The sequence below is a fragment of the Akebia trifoliata genome, unplaced genomic scaffold (genome assembly GCF_017979445.1).
Source record: "Akebia trifoliata isolate Shusen 1 unplaced genomic scaffold, ASM1797944v1 Contig00753, whole genome shotgun sequence".
NCBI classification, from domain to species: Eukaryota; Viridiplantae; Streptophyta; class Magnoliopsida; order Ranunculales; family Lardizabalaceae; genus Akebia; species Akebia trifoliata.
The window spans coordinates 31,923-38,603 of NW_028237175.1; the positions used below are offsets into that span (position 1 = coordinate 31,923).

Here is a 6,681-nt window from a genome sequence, read left to right on the forward strand (position 1 = left end):
ACGTCACCCAAATTTATATAATAAAAAAATAGGGAAAATTATGGAAAAAAAAATTATTTCTTAAAAAAAATCAAATTTATTGATAATTATAATGAGGATACTATTTCGGCTATTAAACGGCCAATCAAATTCTCTCTCTTCCTTTTCTCTCTCCTCTCAATTTTTTTATAAAAAAATAAAAAATTTGACCGCTCAACTTCTCTCTCCTCTTTTTTCTCTCTCCTTCCATTTAAAAAAAACGAAAATATTATATTCGGCCATTAAATAACCGGTCAATTCTCACTCCTTAAAATTCTCACTACTCCATTTTCTCCCTCTTTCCATTAAAAAAAAAAAAAGGAAAAATATATTTGGCCATTACATGTTCGGTCAAATTCTATAAACATCTATCACTTCTTTTCATAATATATTCGACCATTTTTTTTCATAATTTCTCCTATTTTATAAACATCTTGATTTTAAGATGATCTAAGATCTTGATCTTATGATCTTAATCCTAAGATATTGATGTTGATCATGATCGTGATCGTGATGATCAATTTTTTAATTGATTTTTCTTTATATTTGAATCTATTTAATGTGATATTTGGTTTGATAAGATTTGTCTAAATATTATTTCAATGATAGATTTAATGGTTTTATGTGATTTTGTTTACTAATTTGACCGGCCATTTAATGGTTGAATATAGGAGAAATTATGGAAAAAAAAAAAAAAAAAACTAAATTGATTGATAATTATAATGAGGATACTAATTTGACCGTTAAACAAAATCGCATACAACCACTAAATCTATCATTGAAATAATATTTAGACAAATCTTACTAAATCAATATCACATTAAATAGATTCAAATGTGAAGAAAAATCAATTAAAAAAATTGATCTTGATTACAATTTAATCTTGATCATGATCATGATCAACATCAATATCTTAGGATCAAGATCAAAATTTTAAAATCAAGATCTTAAATCATCTTAAAATCTTGATGTTTATAAAATAAGAGAAATTTTGAAAAAGAAATGTTCGAATATATTATGAAAAGAAGTGGTGAATGTTTATTCAATTTGACCGGCCATGTAATGGCCGAATATATTTTTCGTTTTAAAAAAAAATTGGAAAAAGAGAAAAAATGAAGAGAGAGTATTTTATAGAGGAGAGAGAATTTGACCGGTTATTTGATGGCCAAATATAATATTTTCGATTTTTTTAAATGGAAGGAAAGAGAAAAAAAAGGAGGAGAGAGAATTTTTAAAAGGAGAGATAATTTGACTGGACTAAATTTTTGTTTTTTTTTTGTTTTTTAAATTAAGAGGAGAGAGAAAAGGGAAGAGAGAGAATTTAACTGGCTGTTTAATAGTCGAATTAGTATCCTCGTTATAATTATCAATAAATCTGGTTTTTTTTTTTTTAAATAATTTGTTTTTTTAATTTTTTTTCATAATTTTCCCAAAAAAATATATTAAACTTGAAATTAAGAAACAAACCAATGTGTCCGTGTGAGAGACGGCGGAGATGAGTCCTTTACATTATATTATTATTATTATTTTTGAAAATTCTTTAATACTCATATAAACAGTTTGACGTCGTGTTGAATTGGAGATGAATCCAATACTCATAGTTTAGTTCAGTGGAGCAAACTTTTATGTTTTGGTTCCAAAAATTTCCTTCCTTAACAGGCTCATACAAAAAGGTTTGAATGTTTGACCAAGTCATGATGGACCTAATCCCTTAAATGGGTATAGTAAGTCTTTTCTACCACGATGAATACTTAAAAGAAACAAAGTCCGATCAAAATATATATATATATATATATAGGGTCAGGTTCAAGGGCCATGTGAGAAAACATATGAGAAAACTTTCATTTTTCAAAATAAGGGTTAGAGGTTTTGGATTGAGCTGATTTTTTGCAAGGATGGTCACTATGATGAGAAGATCATCCTCACAAAAAATCAGCTCAATCAGAAACTTTTAAATCCATCAAAAGTGATTTACAAATTAGTGATAAAAATTGATAAAAAATCGACGGTCCACATTCTAAATCTCTTTTAATGGGGTTAGAAGTTTCAGATTGGGCTGATTTTGTTTTTGGATGATCTTCCCATCATAGAGATCATCCTCACAAAAAATCAGCTTAATCCAAAATTTCTAACCCATATTTTAAAATTTTATTTACCGTCGAAAGTTTTCTCACATGTTTTCTCACATGGCCCTTGAACTGACCCACATATATATATATATACTTAAATCAAATGAATAGATGATTATCTTTACATTTGATTTGATTTAAGCATTTTTCATTGGAATTTTCTTTTAGCGAATTAGTATAAAGTAGTCATGATGAGTAGGTCAAACATTCAAACTTTTTGTATGTTAGGGGAGAAAAGTTCATGGGACACATCCATTTGTTCCCATTCAACCATGATAAAAAAATATTAGAATTGCGATAATCTTACCTCCCACGTGGCACACTCACTCGATCCTCCTAACAAATTCGAGAATTGTAAATATGTATGTCTCGGGATATACAATTGTACTTCTCCATAAAGAAATAAATAAAATGAATCTCGAGAGATCCATGTATCTCGAGACATACAGACGACTCCAGAACTTATCACGTCAAGAGGGTCGATTGAGTGTGCCAGGTGGGATAGCCAAATTATCACAATTTAAAATATTCAATAGTGAATTTTATTAATAAAATATTAAAATTAAATGATTGAAAGTCATGAAAAGGTGCCTTTAATTTAGTTGGTAAAAAGTCTTTGAGTGGAGATTATAGATATATATAGATTAATTTCGCAAGGCCGTTGAGTTACAAATCTCATTTAAAAAAAAAAGGTTTTACAAATCTCATTAAAAAAAGGTTTATGGGGGGGAAAAGATGGTTAAACTATGTGGTTCACTTATAATTTAAAGGAGATGGGAGTAAGAAAGAAGACATGGTTAATTTAGGGTTTGTTTGAAACCAACAAATTACGCAAGAGAGTCGAGTTGGCATGAGTTTGAGCAACCAAACATGAAAGTATTCTTAAATCTCCCAATCAACTTTCGAAAGTTGAACTTGTAAGAGTTGAACGGTTGAATGTACAACCCTCACACTCACTGAAGGTTTCCAAACACACCCTTACTGTGTGAGAGAAAACTTTTTTACATTCGTTTCTCTTTAAGCCAGGTGAAGTAATTAAATTTTAAAAATAGCAATTTGTACCATAATAGGAACATATGAGAGATGAGTAAGCAAAAGAAAGAAGATTTGGGGTGCGGTCACAAAAAACAGAGAATGACTACCTACAATCTAGGTACATTACTTTAATTTAAAATTTTGACATGTTATGACTTATGAGTGAAAGTTAGTGTGGTAATAAATGTGCACCTTTTTTTTTATCCTTTTTCTTTCCCAAAGCCCTTGGTCTTCAACTTCTTCAATCTTCTAGGTTAAAACTTTATACATGGGCAAGAGTTTGATTTTCTCCTATTAACCCATACTCTTCCCAACCCTTGATTTGCTTGGCGAACACTACAGTAAAATAGGGCTATAGCGACGGCCGTGACCGTCGCTATAGGGACAAATACCGTAGCAAAAACCATGTAGCGACGGCCAGGGAGGCCGTCGGTAGTCGTCGCTAATAGTCCCATCGCTGTATCCTATATCGACGGCCAACTATTCGTTAGTACATGACTTATAGCGACAGCCGGTATTGGCCGTCGCTATAGGGTATCGTTTTTAAAAAAATTAATTAACTCCTTAACTACGCTTTTGGCCGTCGCTGTAAAGGTTTTTGAAGAAAAAAAATTTTTATTTTACACCAGCCCCTTCATGTATTACAGAATATTGGAGAGACCCCTATATTTTGAAATTGATGACCATGACCCCAATTACCTATATGAAAAGACTCAAATGCCGCTCTACTAGAATTCATTGTGTTACTATTACCAAATTATGATACAAGATGAGCTACTAATTTTACTTTTACGTTACAAAAATTTTTACTTTTACATTACAAAAATTAATGGACATGGAGTAATTATAACTAATTAATTAGTTGCCTTTGCTGAGGTCTTGATAGGATATGAAGCATCAGTGGCTATGCCGCGCTACATTCTTATGTAACCTTTCTCACCCCATTCTGGTCCCCATGAGTTCTTCACTATCCAATACTTGGTCCCATCTAGAGTTGCTCCATAGCCTACGATCGCCACCCCATGATCTAGTTCTTTGCCACAATCTCCCGTGAATACGCCCTGTGATCATAGTCAAGTCGATACATACATATAAATTAAATTCAAGGAGTTTTATGTATTTAGAATATAAGAACTGCAAACTAACCTAACAGTATATCTATATATACTAATTGAGGGCCACTACCATTATTTGTTATCACCATCATATGTTGAATACTACGTCAGGATTGGATGAACGATGCCATGGGCTAATTCAGCTTCAATGGTCTTCCCATCTGGACACACTTGAAATCCCAATCCAAACTCCAATTTATTCAGAGACTTGCGTACGTACAAAGAAACAAAAAAAAAATGATATAAAAGGTGTTTACAACAAATATACCAGTACAGATGTCATCAATCCAAGAGATTAGAAACCTACAAGTGGAGAAACAAAAATCTGTGATTAAAACAGACCACTGTATGCTTTGGTTTCTCAAAGCAATGGAATTATCTTTAGAAACTATATACAACAATTATGTAGTATTGTACGGATTTGAAAAGGTCATGCACAAAGAGTAATACAAACCTTGACCTAAGAAATCACTCTGAACATCTCCATCATAGTTCTTGCATGCCCAAACATATCCCCCTTCACTCTTAACTGCGTAGGCAACCATATCATCGATGAGCCAATGTTCATACCTGCCAAGTGAATCACATAGGCTCAGTTAAACCACAAGCATTTGCAACAGCAAAGACACACCAACACCCGGGAGAGGGGGAGGGGGGATAACTCACCATATTCCCGCAGCCTCATACTTGAGATAGCCTCTCAAATAAAGAAGCTGAAGTTGATTTAAGCCTTTGTGGAGTCGAGCTTGCTGCGTCACTTGCCTTTAGTGTCCGTTGGAAGAGCAACAATAAAGTGGATGAATTAGACAACCAATAGGATAATACGCCATTATCATCCTTGCCCTTCAATGAGGTAGAAATAGAAGAAAAAAAAAATCACATAATGGCATGTTGTGATTAGAAAATAATCACTACGTAGTTGACACCAATGGAAGTTTGGTGGAAAGACCAATGTAATTTAATAATCAATCCTGTATATTTGAAGTATTATATATCTGATGATTGTAATCATAATTTACCGATTAGGATAAAGATCATAAAATTATGAGATACCTTTATAGCTAAGCCAATTGTCTTAATGATATGGTCAAACACACTAGTTTTTTAAACTGAAAATGATCTCCAGTGAATAAGGCATTTGTATATGATACAAGCAGCAATGGGTACGCCAGTTGCCGAGAATCCCAGGTCATGTGAAATGCACTTTATCAGTAAGTCTTGGTTTTCATGTATAAACAAAGCAGAATGAAAAAAATAGATTACTAAAAGGAAGTAACCCTCAAACGTTGGAAATTTAAATACAAAATGGAATAAGGTGCAGAGAGCATGTGACGAAGGATAAGCAATATGTCCCAAGTGTTTCATGCATACCTGCTGCTTCTCCTTAAGCGATTTCTGTGGCTTTTGCACAATTTTAGGCTCACGTGGATTTGATGCAACAAGATTCAAATCCTAAGACACAATAAATTTTTATTAATTTAACTCCTCAATATGAACACGAAATGCAGCACAAATCTCAAAAGTAATAGGATATTCTTACTGACATCATCTTTGTTTCCCCACTTAGAATATTACCATTCTCTAGTGCTTGTTGATTAAGTACTTGATTCTCTGAATCGATATTGGACAGTTTCTTTTCAGGCCTATATCATAGAAACAGATGTCAACTTCAAAAAGATTCAACCATTTTCACAAAAAGTTTCCATTCATGTTCTAAATCCTATAACAGGGTTTTTTTTTTTGAACTAATTTGGTGACAGTATGATGCTAAGTAATATTTTCATATAAATCAAATCATAATGTCAGAAGGGGAAAGAAAATGATTGGTTTCAAGTTTCAACCACACGACACATTGTGCTCCTAATAGATGCAAATGCTAGCATTTTAACCTAATAACATGGCAAATTGAAAAATAGTTTTGAACCTCTATATCAAAGGAATTCCACTTTCTAAGAGTTTTGTTTCAGATATTTTGTCGTACAGACATGGGAAACGTGCCCTAACTAATTTCAATCAAGGGAACCGGGTGGGACAATGTCCTTTTCCATGCTCGTTGTCTAACGTGAGAGTAATGGGCTCCGCAAATTGTCGTCAGAATCATTCCCAGCGGCATCAGATGTGTAATCCTCACCATCCCTCATCCCATTCTTCATTTTTACCGTGATGCTCTGCGGTGCTAAACATGCTGCCAAAGTTGGGAAAAAGCATGCTACCCATGCTTCCATGCTCAGGAAGCTTTTCATGGATGCTACCAAAGAGTGTGACTAAAGGGTCAATTAGGGGCACACTTTGGTTCACCATGCTTCCATGACGAGACACAAGACCTATAGAACTCTTCCCAGTAACATACTTGGATTTAAATACTATCATATTCCTTCCTAGTG

The 6,681-nt window shown here is 33.2% G+C and overlaps 1 long non-coding RNA gene across 5 annotated transcripts; it reads right to left on the bottom strand.

Moving 5' to 3' along the window:
- Positions 1–3,884: 3,884 nt before the first annotated feature.
- On the bottom strand, positions 3,885–6,668 carry LOC147381116 (uncharacterized). 5 transcript variants are annotated; one of them, XR_015174767.1, is made up of 8 exons: positions 5,838–6,668; positions 5,669–5,749; positions 5,351–5,514; positions 4,964–5,140; positions 4,752–4,867; positions 4,566–4,600; positions 4,329–4,467; positions 3,885–4,243 (listed from the first exon to the last, which is right to left on the bottom strand). It is a non-coding gene; the product is annotated as an uncharacterized LOC147381116 (long non-coding RNA). The 5 variants fall into 5 exon arrangements; XR_015174766.1 differs by having other exon boundaries at positions 4,368–4,600; positions 5,873–6,668; XR_015174764.1 differs by having other exon boundaries at positions 4,368–4,600; positions 5,842–6,668.
- Between the last annotated feature and the right edge of the window lie 13 nt (positions 6,669–6,681).